We start from the raw sequence: 15,053 nt of genomic DNA, 5'->3' as shown, positions 1-15,053 counted from the left end.
AAGTCCACAGTCTACAGTGAGTGTCAGGCCAGTTAAGTCTACAAATAATGAGACCCTGTCTCAAGAAGCCATAACAATAGCTACAACAACAGTAACAAAATGATACCCATCTAAGTAATCAGAATTGTGCCCGTAACAAAAGGGGGTTGTGAATGGCCCTAGGAACTAAAACTAGATGCTGTTCAATCATACACTTTAATTATTTACTTTTTTATTTACTATTTTGTTTTTTTTTTCAAGGCAGGGTTTTTATGTATAGCCCTGGCTGTCCTGGAACTCACTCTGTAGGCCAGGCTGGACTTGAACTCATAGAGAACTCATAGTGCCTGCCACTGCCTCCCTAATGCTGGGATTGATGAATGCGCCACCATCACCTGTCTCACACTTTTATAAAGTATGAAATAATCTGCAGCCATTCCCATAAAGATTGTTACCTTTTTATGGATAAGTGGTAGAAAATATTGTTTAAAGTGACCATATTTTATGTCAAAGAACAATGCAAGCACATGTATGATACTTGGGAAGTTTTGTTTTTTTTTTTTTGCCTTTAAGTATTATATCAAAATTTCTTTACTCTATCACATTATTCTTACTCAGTTAAATAGGATACAAAGATGTCACTGACTAAAAATGGCATCAAATGTCAAGCAAATGGTTACTGTACACAAAAGAACTGGGAAGTCCAAATGCTTATGGTATGATGTAGGTTAAGATCTAATGGCTGGGGGCTGGAGAGATGACTCAGTGGTTAAGGGCACTGACTGATCTTTCAGAGGACCCAGGTTCAATTCCTAGCACCCATATGGCAGCTCACAACTGTCTGTAACTTCAAGATCTGACACCCTCACATAGACATACATGCAGGCAAATAAAATAAAAATAAATAAATTATAAAAAAGATCTAATGGCTGTTTGACAGACAGAAAGTGGAATCAAGAGGAAATTGAAAATAAAATTGAAAATAAAATAAAATAAAATTGAAAATAAAATTGAAAATAAAAATGTTTTACATTTGCTGGGGATGTTTGAATTTTTTTTCATTTTTTCTAGGCACTTGGGATGTGTCAGTTGATCAGAACAGCCACCTCCAGCCTCAAAGGTCTGTATATATAGTGTAGCAAGCCCTTGGGTTCTGTCCATAGCACTGCAGAAATCAAAACCAGCCAACCTAAGTACCTAGCTTCTACTGGGAAAGATAGCTGCACAAAAACAAAAATAAGGAATAAATTGTGAAGCTTATTCCAGGGAGAAGAGAACTGGGGCAAAATGGGAAGGATTAGGCCTGTCGCAATTTAAAGTAGTGGATTTAGGCCAAGTGTCATTGTTATGGGAGATCTGAGTGGAGTTGGGGGTGAAGGTAGACATTAAAGAATGTCCTAGTCCCTGAGTGGCGGTCTGGAATATTCAAGCAGCAGTGAGTGGTTGGAGATGAATTCTGAGACCTACAGGGAAAAAACAAAATCCTAGGAACTTTGTTAGCCATTGTAAAGATCTTATCTTCTACAGTAACTGGAACGCTGGTGGATTTTGATCAGATGAGACATGAGCTGACTCTCCTGGAAGGAGAGTATTCTCCCTGTTGTTTTGACAACAAACTGGGTTGATGTGGCCAGGGGGTCCACTAAAGAAGGTCACTGAATATGACCGGGGCCACAGATGACAGAAGCAATGTAGGTGAAAGCTGTCTGATTTTGGTTTATTTTGAATGTAGAACCACACCAACTACTCTTATTGACAAATGGCTGTAAAAATGAGAATGAGAGGAACCAAGGAGTACTCCAGTTTTGGGATTGAACTGCTAGAAAATGCCTGTCAATCGCGATGGGCAGCTAGCTCCATTTTTGAGTAGGTGCGGCTGGAAAGAGAAAGACGTTCATTTGCTTCTTGCTTCTGGATACATAAAGAGTACAGCTAACGTAGTCATAAAACAGAATGTGGTGGCTGAGGCAGGAGGACTTCTGTGAATTCCAACTCAGCTAGGATTCTACCCCAAAAGACCTTAGGCGTGTGACACACACTTGTAATCTCAGCATTTGGAAGGTGGATGCAGGAGGATCATGAGATCCAGACCAGCCTTAGCTACATAGTCTAACGCCATTCGGGGCTACAAAGAGACCCTGTCTCAAACAACAACAAAAACAAAACAAAACAACAAAAACCGGCCCCACAAGAAATCACAGAGACGCACTGGACACTTTTCACACATTTCAAATGCCAGGTAGATGTTTTTCGCTCTATGCCCGTCAGTGGCCAGTGATTCTGAGTCCTTAAAAGTAATGTGACCGAGGGTTTGAGGCAAATAGTTCTCAACTGCTTCCAGCTGAGAGACACTGGTGCTGGCCAGCTCTACCCCATAGCGCCCTCGCTTGCCCTGGCGCGTCCTATTTGCCGGATCCGGATGGGAAGGGGCTCTGGCGCGTGGCCAGGGCCTCCACCTTCCCCACCGCCCACCCAGCGGGTCACTTTGCGCGCGCCTGTAGTCTCCGGGGTCTTACCGCTCCCCCCACTGGGCGGGGCCTCGCAGCGGCCCGCCGGCCTACTAAGGGGGACAGGGCGTGCCCTTGTGGTGGAGGCGTGGTCGCGCAGCCGTAGACACCGCCTGTGGCTCCGCCTCTGCGCGCGCGAGCCTGGGCGGGAGGGCGGAGCCCGAAGCAGGGAGTGCAGCTGCGGGTGTGTGGAGACCCTAGGAGCGGCGGAGCCGGCGCTCGCAGCCGCGCGGCCAGAGCTGACGGCCGAGACAAAGGCGACGGTGAGTGTAGAGAGGGCCCCACGGTGGCCCCGCGGCCCAGGCGCCTAGTGCAGAGCCGCCGTCCGGAAAGCTGAGGGCGAGCGCGGCCCGGGCCTCGCCGCGCTGCGGACTGGGGCTGCGGGCTGAGGCTGAGGCTGAGGCTGCGGCGGCTCCATTTTTCAGGTTTGGGCGAGGTCCTCACGCGAGGACCGGCGTGTGGTGCTCTTCATTCTCTGTGAGGCCGGCTTCCTCCGTAGCTTGTACGCTCCCGAAGGGGGAGGCACTGCGGACCCCTCCCCCAGCCCCGCCAGTCTGGACCGGCGCGGAGCGGCTGGGCTCCCGGACCCCGACTCCTGCCCGGCCGGCCCGGGACCCCGGGAGAGGAAGCCGGGCCGCCTCCTCGCAGTCGCTCCCGCGACTCTTACAGGTTGTTGCACCGGGAGCTCGCAGCCGCCGCGGTGGTGAGCATTACTAACGGGTGTGGTAGGTAGCGGCTCGCTGACGTCGCGTTCCGAGCTGAGGAGCAGCCCCTGGCCGGCTCATTTCGCGTAACCCCGCGAATTCCTCTTCAGCAGCAGTGATTGCTGCTGATAACCCTTCGTGGACGAGTTTGGTGGTGATGTGCAGAGCTCAGAATTGAAATGTTCTGGGGCTGGGAGTGGAGCTCAGTGGTAGGGAACTTGCCTTGCACGCCGGAGGCCCTGAGTGGCTCAATCCCCAGCACCCCCGCCCGCCACAAAGAAAAAAGGAAAACTGTAAATGCGTTATTAAAGGACCGAGCATATAATACGTGCTCAATAAAACACTGGTTCAATGAATGAATCTCGAAACACCAGGCAGAGCTGATCCTACTAGTAACATTAGGCGCACACTCTTGATTCAGATGAAGGACTGTTGGTGTCCCCCGCTCCATGTTAACTATTGATAACTTTTTCAGTCATCGCCAGCTTTGTTGACAATACGCTTGAGATGTGGACTTTTGAGAGAAGTTGATTTTCAGTTTTATGTTTCTTAACAGGCCCTATTTGTCATATTTTTTGAAAATAATGGAGACTATAAAGGTGTTTGGGGTGTATTTTGAGGGCTAGCCTTCTATTTTGTAGTTGTAAAGAAGTGTATGTGCTTTTGAGGGAATGTGGCATGGCCTTGAGAATCTGTCAGAGAGAGCTCTGAACTTTAGGGGAGGGGACCTAATGTTTCCCTGGTGGTTAAACATCACCATTTACTCAGCATATTTACTAAACACATATTAAGTGCAAAGACCCATGTTGGATGTGGTTTGTGGAAGGGACAAAGCCCCAAATTATTTCTCTCTTAAGCTTGAGCATGAAGTTCGTTCTGTGGTGTCCGAGTAGCAAATGAGGACTTCCTCAAACTCACTTTATTTAGGAAAGATGGCTGGTGAACTTCAGGAAGTGTTAATTCATAGCAGTCTGCTTAAAAGTTAATGAGTAACTCTTTAAGACTAAGATTATTGGGTTATAGTTTCATTTGTCAGCTTAATAAAAATCCGTGTAGATTTTAAAGTGACAGAAGAATGGTTTCAACAAGATGGTGTTTCTATTCGCCCCTGAACTAGATTTTGATGCAGTGTTTTATTGATAGTGTGATTTCAGATGTGTTTCAGTAAGAATCTGTAATAACATTCTCTTTCTCTCTATGTATATATATACTGGGTGGTGGTGGCAATGGTGGCGCATGCCTTTAATCCCAGCAGAGGCAGAGGCAGAGGCAAGTGGGTCTCTGTGAGTTCCAGGCCAGCCTGAGCTACAAAAGAAAAAGAAAAAAATCCCTGCTCAGAGGTTAAACTAGCCCTTGCTGCTCTTCCAAAGGATTGGAGTTAAATTCCCAACACCCACACCTGATGGCTCACAACTGTCTGTAACATCATCTCCAGGGGATATGACACCCTCTTCTGGTCTTCATGGAGCACTTGAATATAAGTGACATAGACACAATTATAAAACAGTAATTTAAAAAAATGTCCAAAGATGGGCAGGGAGTGTTATGAAGCGGCTCATTCAATCACCAGCACCACAAACTGGTATGATAGTTTGAGCCTTAATGTCAGCACCTGAGAGACTGGACAAGGAAGGATCATGAGTTCAAGGCCTTCTTTGGCTTATTCAGCAAACTTGAGGTCAGCTTGAGCTATATGCGACTCAAAGAAACAAACACATAACAACAACAACAAAAAACGCTTGAAGATAAATTAGTAGCTTTCTTTTTTGTTCTGGCTATTTTAGCCATTTTATTTTATTTTATTTCATTTTTAACAGAGCTGGGGATGCATGCATGTACCAGGTTCCATCTTCAGTACCACAAAAAAAGGGGTTGATGGGTAGATAGGTCTTAAATGAAGAACCTCCTCAGTGATTTTGTTTTGGCTCCTTGTTTGCCTTTAAAAAAAAATACTACTGACTGGGTAGTGTGGACAAGAGGATTATTAGTAATAATATGTGGTGCTGTTTGGACTTTCCTGCTAGTATGATGACTATGATAAAATTGCTTATTAAAATGAGGGTGTGGGCTAGGCATTGTGGTGTGCACCTTTCAGCATAGCATTTGGGAGGCAAGAGGCAGGTGGATCACTGTAAGTTTAAGGCCAGCCTGGTTTGCATATCTAGTTCCAGGCCAGCCAGGGCCACAAAACTGGGGGGGGGGTGGGGGACACAACAAACGATATGGGCCGAGGAAATAGCTTAGTTACTAGTGTGTTTAACATGCATGAGGCCTTGAGCTTGAGCCCCAGCACTATATAAATTGGAGTACATTACTGTAATCCTACAACTGAGGAAGTGGAGGTAGAGGCAGAAGGGTCAGAAGTTAAAGGTTATCCTTGGCTGCTTATCAAGTCCCAGTCCAGGCTAAGCTACATGAGACCCTATTTCAAAACAAAACCAACCAACAAAACAAAACATCCCCCCCCTCCAAAAACCAACCCAAATGGTGAAGACTTCAGCTGTAGCCCAGTTGGTAGAGCGTTTTCCTAACATGCATGAAGTCCTGGCTTTGATTCCTTAGCTCTGTGTAAAAGAAGGGATGGTGGTGCACTGCTGAATTGCCTCAGGAAGAAAGAGGTGGAGAGTAGCATTGCATTTATTATGAACATAAAGTTTCTGTTGTCTTTTGGTGTTGTTGGGTGAGATCAAGCCAGAGCCTCATGTGTTTCACCTCAGTTGCACCTCTAACTCGTTTTCATTTTATTTTTATATTTTCATATTTTATATTTTCATATGGTTCCTTCTTCAGTAGATATGGTTTGCATATCTAGTTCCAGGCCAGCCAGAGCCACATTGACTTTTTGGTTAAAAGCATTGACTTTTTATGGCTGTTCCTATCAATAATAAGGGAAGCATGTGTTTGATTAGAATGTTTTGACTTTAGATAGGTAGAGATCCCAATTTTCAGTCTTCTTCTAGGAATAATACAAATAACCCCAAACATGTTATTGGTAGAGAATCTTGGTAGTTCTCTCTCTCTTTTAAAATAAAGATTTAAAGAATTTATTCATGTATTTTATGAATATGAGTGCTTTATTTGTATATACCTCTACATGCTAGAGGCATCAGATCCCATTATAGATGTTTGTGAGCCAACATGTGGTTGCTGGGAATTTAACTCAGGACTTCTAGAAGAGCAGCCAGTGCTTGTACATGCTGAACTATCTCTTCAGCCCCTCTCTTTTAAAAATTCTTTATAGATTTTATTTTCGGTGTAAGAATGTTTTGCCTGAATGTATGTGTATACACTACATTTGTATCTGGTGCCCATGGAGGTCAGAGGAGGTGTCAGATTCCCTGGAACTGGAGTTATGGATGAGTCAAGCCACCATGTAAATGCTGTGACTTGAACCTAGATTGTTCGTAAGAGCAACTGGTGTTCTAAACATCTGAGCCATCTCCTCAGCCCTTAGTTTCTTTAAAAAAAAAAATGATAAAAATAAATAAATAAAAATTAAGATTTCTGTTTTTATTTTTCTTAAGTTTTATGGAAAAAATTTATGTTTTGAAACAGGATTTCTCTGTGTAGTTGGCTGTCCTGGGAACTTGCTGTGTAGACCAGGCTGGCTTTTAACTCAGAGATCCCCTTGCCTCTGCCTCCTGAATGCTGGGCTTAAGGGTGTGTGCCTCTACCACCTGGCTCTGAATTATGTGTATTTATGTTTCTGGGTCTGAGTATGTGCACATCAGTGAAGGTAAGTGCCTGCAGAGGCCAGAGGAGGGAATGGAATCCTCTAGAGTTAAAGGTAGTTGTGAGCCAGATGAGGGGGCTAGGAGCCAAACTTGGTTCCTCTGCAAAAGTAGTATGTGCTCTTAACTGCTGAGTCATCTCTCCAGCTTTGACAATTCTTTAAATGTTACTTTTCTTGTAGGAAAAGTTCTATGAGGATGTATACCACATAGTCTCTGTCTGTAGAATGCCGTAGTGTCTGGGTTTTCGTAAAGTATACTCTATCATAGTCATATGGTGAGGAAATCACCTAATGATATATTTTGCAGAATGTCTCCATCATTGAATGATGTTTGACTCCTTCAGAAGTTCAAATTAATGTTCTGCAAAGTCCATCTCCTTCATTACAAGGTAATGAAGATTCACCACTGGTTTTACAGTTAGCTTTTGAATTTAGTCAGCTCTTGTGACTTACCAGTGCCTGAAGTATTTTATCATTGTGTAGACTGTGTGAACATTCAAATAGAACTTTCCAAGTTTAGACTTTGGCTGTTAGCTTTTTTTTATGGCTATTCTTAGGCGTAACAAAGGAAGTCATGAGTACCTGAAAACAGAACTTTCTGATTTTAGGCTCATTGGCTGTTTGCTTTTTCATTGTAGTTGTTCTTAGGACCAATAAAAAAAGTAACCCCTCACATTTTAGCGGTGGAGAGTTGTGATAGTTTTAGAAGTTTATTTCTTGTAGGAAGTTCTTTGATAACATACCATGACTGCCCAGTATTACAAGAAACATTAAGGTAAATGATTACAGAGCCAGTAAAGAACATTGAGCTGTGATGATGTCTGATATGACATACTTCCTGCTCAATGGTGGCTGCTCACCCTTGGCCATATTGAGGATCCACAAGAGTGGGGCCTGTGTTCCCTGTGGCCAACGGAGGGAGGACTGTCTTTTCGTTATTTAATAATCTCCTATAGAGATCTGAACTGAGTGATTGTTACTGAACGTATTTCTTCTAGATGCTTTTGAGCCTGAGGCTCCTTCCTGTCTGAGAGTTCCAGGTGGACAGTCACCTGGGTTGGTAGCTTACTGTGGCTTGAACAGCAGTGCGTGTGTGCGTGCGTGCGTGTCTTTGTGACTTATGCTATTTGCATTTCTTTAAATGTGAGCAGTGTTCAGAAAGAAAAGGTGAGGGTCATGAGGTCAGAGGATGAACTGTTCTTTCTGAACGTGTCTGTGTACTTGTATGCATGTGTGTGCGTTTGGGTGAACAGAGAGCAGAGGGAGGAAAGGGTGGAAGTGGAGAAAGTAGTGGATAAGCAGGAGGTAGAATTCCTTGGCAGAAAGTAGTTATTAAATATAGATGTGTCTAGTGCTGGGGAGGTAGTTCAGCAGCACTGGCTGCTCTTCCAGAGGACCCTGGTTTGATTCCCAGCACCCACACAGCAGCTAACAACTGCCTGTAACTCCAGTTCCAGGGGATCAGACATCCCCCTTTGTTCTGGTCTCTGAAGGCATCACACACACATGGTACACAGACATACATGCAGGCAAAATGCTCATGAATGTAAAAATAAAAACAAGTAAGTCTAAAACAAATATAGATGTAGCTGATGGAGAGTTACTTGATGGGTAGAGAATTTTTGTTCTGCAGATGAAAAGTTCATAGTACGATTGCTTGAACACCCAGTGCACTGAAAATGGATAAGATGCTGTGTATTTTACCTCAGTGAAAATTAAATTGACAGAAATGTTTATATATACACATTTTTTGAATAAATACTTCAGACTTATTGACAACAGCATTGGGATGTGCTAAAAAAAAACTTTGCTAAGAATGAAGAACTCATAATTTTTGGTATTTAAAAAATACTGTATGTTCTCAAAGTATTACACTAACTTTGAGTTTTTATTTGAGGCTAAGTCAAGCCTAGGATGATCTTATTTATAACTGTTGGAATATTTAAAATATTGAAATGTTGGTGGAGATGCCTCTCCTCTCCTCTCCTCTCCTCTCCTCTCCTCTCCTCTCCTCTCCTCTCCTCTCCTCTCCTCTCCTCTCCTCTCCTCTCCTCTCCTCTCCTCTCCTCTCCTCTCCTCTCCTCTCCTCCCCTCCCCTCCCCTCCCCTCCCCTCCCTCTCCCCTCTCCTCCCTTCCCCTCCCCTCTCCTCCCTTCCCCTCCTCCTCCCCTCTCCTCCCTTCCCCTCTCCTTTTAAAATAATTGGTTCTTTGAAAATTCTGTACAATTGAATTTTGACCATATTCACTCCTTCCCTCAACTCATGCCTACTCCCCTTCCCAACCAGCCCAACTCTGTTTTTTTTTTTCTCCCCACCCATCAAGTTTAATATGGGTTGCCCATATATTCATGGGTGTATGACCTGCTAGAGTGTGGTCATCCAGTGACAGCACTTAGGGAAAATTGATTCCTCTCTCTCAGAAACTATAAGCTGCCAATAATACCTCTGCTAGGGGAGGGACTTCATGTTCACCTCCCTTCTCCAGCTGGGATTTTGGACTAGCTTGAGCCTGCACTGGGCTTAATGTATGCTATGATAACTACTGTGAGTTCATGTGTGCAGCTGCCTGCCTATGTCTGGCAGACACTGTTTCCTTGTGCTCACTTAACACCTCAGGCTCTTAGTGTTTCTCCTTTGGAAATGATCCCCAAGCCTTGGGAGGAGAGGGCATACAGTATAGCTATTCCATTGAGGGCTGAACATTCTGTAGGCTCTTATTCTCCGCACCTTGGTCACTTGTTGGTCTCTGTGTTAATCAACATCTACTGCAAATAGAAGTTTCACTGATGAGAGTTGAGAGATGCATTAATGTATAGACTTGACAGTATGTCATTAGGAGTCAGTTTAATAATCTGTCCATTTAGCAGAATAATAATGGTATGTAACACGGAAAATAAAACCTAAAGACATATTGGGGTTCAAGCTTCAAGCAAAGCAGCCAAGCCAGTAATCTTACTTCTACCAAGCTGAAATTGCAATCCTGTCTCCATGAATCCTCAGAGGCAAAAGTTCTGAATTCCTGTCTCTTCTTCCTTATATTCCTTTCTTCCCCCAAACCATATCACTACTGTCTCCACCTCCCTAGTGTTGGGATTAAAGGCATGTGATCCCAAGATCAAAGGTGTGACCTCTGTTACTCTTCACTCTTGTGAAGGTCAGGGTGGACTAGAACCCAGATCCATCTGCCTGTCTCCTGAGTCCTGGGATTAAAGGTGTGTGCCACCACTGCCTGGCTTATGGTTTGCTAGTATGGCTGTGTGTATCACCATTGCCTGACCTCTATGGCTTGTGGGTAATTCTGCATTCTGAACCATCAGGCAAGCTTTAATAAATCATAAATAATATGTCATTGCAGTGATGGGTTCTCCCCTAAAACCTATGAGCAGCCACAGGTTCTTAACCCAACAGTGGTGCCAGGTATGGGTTTCATCTTATGGAGTAGGACTTATATCCAGTTAGAAAGTGGTTGTTTACTCCTATAACATTTACACCACTACTGTACCAGGTCCTTGCCAGACCTGTTGTTATTGTAGTTTCCAAGGTTCACAGCTGGTAAGATTGATTACTTCTCTTCTCCAGTAACATTTATAGTAACTTCTGGGATTATGAAGGCTAGCTAGTATTGATGAAACTTCCAGGTTAATACCAGCTTAATATGTCCATGTTCTGTGACTCAAGAACATAACACATCAGCAATAGGGTCTTAACATGAAGTTCTCGAGGGTAACCAGTAGTATTGGTAATGTAGTGTAGTGTTTAGGGGCTTTTGTGACCTTAATTGCCAACACCTCCAAAAGAGGAGTTCATTCCTAGCACTGGGTTATCTTGTGGTTTCTAGTAGGGGCATTGTTATGCTGTTATAGGGGGTCATTCTCTCTCTCTCTCCCTCCCCCCTCTCTCTCATTATATGGGGTCATTCTCTCTCTCTCTCTCTCTCTCTCTCTCTCTCTCTGTGTTTGTGTGTGTATGTTAGAAAGCTTCTACAGTAATAGACTTCATGTGACTTTTTGAGAAGGTTATTTATCTCCATTTTCCCCTTCTACCCTGCCCTTCCACTTTCCACCCACTTAGTTTAACCCTTCTTGTTCCATTAAACCCTTTTAAACCTTTATACGACTATTTTCAAGGGTTTCAGGGGTTGTGTATTTGTTGGGGGCAGTAGTTCATTTTTTTTTTGTCAGGGTGGCTTTTAGATTTAGAAGACATTTTCTTTCTCAGTTGTAAGGCCTAAAATGATTAAGAACAATGCATGACATATTGTAGCCTGTGCCTGTGGTATTTGTGTAGATTCTGAAAGTTTATTATAATAGTACTTGCATAAAATATTTTTTAGTTACTTTATTTTCACATTCTCCAGGATAACCTGCTAGTATGTTTTTAAGTCTCTAGTTGTTTTTCTTTTTTGTCATTGTTGTTTTGTTTTTTTTTGTTTTGAGACAGATTTTCTGAGTAGTTCTGGCTGTCGGGGAACTCACTTTGTGGACTAACCTCTTGTTAATGTTTTGTAAGAGTAAAAAAAAATTTTTTTTAGATTTATTTTATCTTATATGTTTGAGTGTTTTGCTTCCATGAATGTTGCATACCACGTGTGTGTGTGTGTGTGTGTGTGTGTGTGTGTGTGTGTGTGTGTGTGTGGTGCTTGTGGAGGCCAGAAGAGGGCATTGGATCCACTGGAACTGGAGCTTTGGATGGTTGTGAGTCTTCATGTGGGAATTGAATCCAGGTCCTCTACGAGAGCAACTAGTGCTCTAAACTGCTGAACGTTTTGCTAGTTCATTCTGCTAGGAAAGCAGAATGAACATGGACTCTGTCCAGCACTGTTTTTTTTTTTTTTTTTTTCTTCCTTATTGTGGGGAACTACAGGTCCCTATGCAGCTGGTCTTCTCAGTGATGGGACTTGGATATGGTTTAAGTGGAAAGCAAGGGTTCTCACTTGTGCCATCAAGCCTTCCCTGTAAAGATTGTGTAACTTTTCTAGCTACTTAGATAATGAAAACTTCTAGTGTCTGTTGGTCAGCACTAGTCTTTCTTTCTTTTCATTCCCTCCCTCCCTCCCTCCCTCCCTCCCTCCCTCCCTCCCTCCCTCCCTCCCTTTTTTCTTCCCTAGACAGGTTATCACTATGTAGCTCTGGCTGGCCTGGAACTTGTTATGTGTACCAGGCTGACCTTGGACTCTTAGAGATCCATTTGCTTGCTTCTGCCTCCTGAGTGCCATGATTAAAGGTGGTCATATCTGGTGGTGGTCTTTTTTGTTTTATAAATAATGTTGCCACTTGCTCAGTAAGGGTATCCTCCCCTGTTTAGAGATTGGGGGAAAAGAGGTTTTAAGTAGTTAAGTGGTTCAACTGTTATCTGCCATTTTTGTTGAGTAGGTGGTTAGATGAATCTGGCCCTAGAAATATAGTAAGTGGTATTCTTGGATATTTCATGCCTGGGAACCACCCTCTACTGTGGCTGGGATTAATTCTTCGACTCTGTGTGCTCAGTATAGCCTCACTTTGCTGAAGGAGAAGATTTATGTTAGCCTTTAAATTAAGTATCATGTTAATAGAACTAAGTATAGTACATTAAAGTGACTTCATACAGCATAGCTTTCAGTATTTCCCTTGGGTCTCAATATCCTCCCTTCCCATCTTCTCTTTAGTAATGCCATTTTCAGGGTACTTTGTGTGTGGGACTCACACTCCATTGTTGCTAGCATCATTTTGCTGTCAAGGCTCCCTTCTCTGTAACCTCTCTTGAATATTCTTTATCTGTTTTGAACCCAAGTTATCCACTATTTCTTGTTTTTTCTCTACACGCCATCCTTCTGTCATTGCACTCATCCGACCATCCTGTCACTCACAGCCTTTATAGCAGGTTTTTTTTTTGTTTTTTTTTTTTTTTTAACCTGGACCATTCCAAGGTCTTCTCAGTTCATGCCCACTGGCTTTATAAGCTCCCACAGTCTATAATCCTAGTGTTTTCTCCTGGTCAGTGCTTTCTTTCTCCTAAAAGACTGTTTATACCTTATGCATCATCTCTTGCACACCCTCCCTTTTTTTTTTCCATTTCCAGCTGATGACTTTGTTTCTTGTATACTCAGAATGAAAGCAATCAGAAAACATTTCCTGCCCATCTTAATCTCTTTTCACATCTTCTGCATCTTCTTTTTCTGCTTTTGCCCTTGGTTATGTTCCTTTGTTTGGTCAAGGATATTAATTGCTTCAGTCTTCCTCTCACTCAGCATGTATATCTTTGTACTGTTTCTACTGGGTCACTCTAATTATATATAGATAATGCTGAAAAAAATCTCCCATCTTCTAAAAAGCCTTCCTCAACATGTTCATCTCTTTCTTTAGTTACTGCTCCAGGTTGTGTTTCTTCGTTATCTGTTAGTTATTGCTTGTCTGTTGTGGCTCCTCACCTGTTCAGCCTACCATACCTGCCCTTGTTGAGTTTTTTTTTTTTTTTTTTTTTTTTTTAGGAATAATCTCCTTGGTGTAGATCCCTAGTCAGTTCTCCATGCTGATTTCAGTGGAGATAGCAGCATTTGGCTTGACTGAAAATCATGTCTTTGAAGCCTTTCTTCCCTTTGCTTATTGGATAATACTACATGTTTTCAGTTTCTTTTTACTGATTCCTTTTTATTGCTCTAGCTTTTTTTTAAAAAAGGAGACAGTGTTCCCAGGCTCTATGTTTAGACCTCTGATGTATTTATATTTAGTCTCTTGTGATCTCATCCTATCTAGTGAGAATTACCATGTATTTCAAGCCGAGAATTTTATCTTAGTCTGAATCTTTTTTCTAATCTCCAGTCTTGTAGCTCCATCTGCCTACTCAACATTTTCAACTAGATATTTAATAGGCTTCTTTTGTTTAACAAACATCACAATTAAACTCATTTCCCCTTTCTTCTTCCCTAATCATTGTTTCCATTCTAGTCTTCCTCATATTGTTAAATGTCAGCTTTGTCAGCACCTGTGACTGGAAATCTAGCAGACCTTCTTGGTACTCCACATTGAATTCAAATTAGGTGTTGTGAAAATATAAGCTTTTTATCTACCTTAAAAGCCATGTTAAGAATAAATGCTGGTCCTCTAGGGGTATACAGCTTGGTGGCTGTGCTTGCTGAGCATGTGCAAGGCCCAGTGTTTGATCCCTAGTAGAAACAGGCACATGACACTCAGAACTAAATGCACACAGTTTGCCATCTTCAATACCTGTCACTCTGTAATAACCATTCTCTTGCTGCTACTCCTGTCTTTGTTTCCAGCAGAGCAACCAGATCATGTTTTTAAAGTGAAAGTGTAATTGTTTTACTTCTGTGTTGAAGAGTCTTCAGTAGTGGTGTAGTTTCCTTTGCGTTGCTTTGATAACATTTGGACCAGAGGTAACTTGGAAGGAAGAAAGGATTTATTTGGCTTGTACTTCCAGGTCATAGGGTATCACTGAGGGAGGTCAGGGCAGAAGCTCTAGAAGGCGCTGGTAAATGAGCCCCAGAGAGTTGCTTTTGGACAGTGTTTTATCAGAGAACAGAAGCGACCTACAACAGGTGGCTCTATGTTACAGAAAATGTAAACCAGAGTAATGCAGTGCTTATGAGACCCTGTGTTGTTAGTACTGTCCTGAGCTCAAATCCTAGTTTTTCCTTGGCGGACTACTCTGGACTCCACTTATAGTCTACTTTAAATTCCTTGGCCCTAGTATACAGTTGTGCTGTCTGTGCCCCTAGGGATACAACTTGGTTTCATTTTCTGAAATGTATCTCAGTATCTGGACAGTGGGTGACCATCGAAGGTACTCACATTTGCTAAATGTGCATGTGTATTTCTGTAGCTGAAAGTATAGTCCTATAAAGAATTAGTGGAAATAAACAAGATGCAAGAGGAAAAAGTAAGCTTGAAACCAATTTTTTGTTTTGTTTTTTTGAGATAGGGTTTCTCTGTGTAGCTTTGGAGCCTGTCCTGGAACTCACTCGGTAGACCAGGCTATCCTCGAACTCATAGAGATCTGATTCCCTCTGCCTTCCAAGTGCTAGGATTAAAGGCGTGTGCCACCAGCGCTGCCTGGCTTCCATATTTTTAAATCTATGTTCTTCCATGAGGCTCATTACCTCATTTCCATACTGTTTCATCTTGCTTCCTCTGCA

The 15,053-nt window shown here is 42.8% G+C and overlaps 1 protein-coding gene across 2 annotated transcripts in view; it reads left to right on the top strand.

The window, feature by feature from the left end:
- The first annotated feature begins 2,618 nt into the window (after window positions 1–2,618).
- LOC100758446 (CDC42 small effector protein 2) overlaps window positions 2,619–15,053 on the top strand; it is a 77,542-nt gene continuing 65,107 nt past the window's right edge. Inside the window, exon 1 of one of the 2 annotated variants that reach the window (XM_027427484.2) lies at window positions 2,619–2,749. The gene's annotated coding sequence lies outside the window, so the exon portion shown is untranslated. The remainder of the gene's footprint in view (window positions 2,750–15,053) is intronic. The other variant, XM_027427485.2, reaches the window with a different exon arrangement.

This window comes from Cricetulus griseus, chromosome 7 (assembly GCF_003668045.3).
Source record: "Cricetulus griseus strain 17A/GY chromosome 7, alternate assembly CriGri-PICRH-1.0, whole genome shotgun sequence".
Classification (NCBI taxonomy): Eukaryota; Metazoa; Chordata; class Mammalia; order Rodentia; family Cricetidae; genus Cricetulus; species Cricetulus griseus.
Note: the sequence above shows the minus strand (reverse complement) of the source record. Positions and strands in the feature narration are given on the sequence as shown.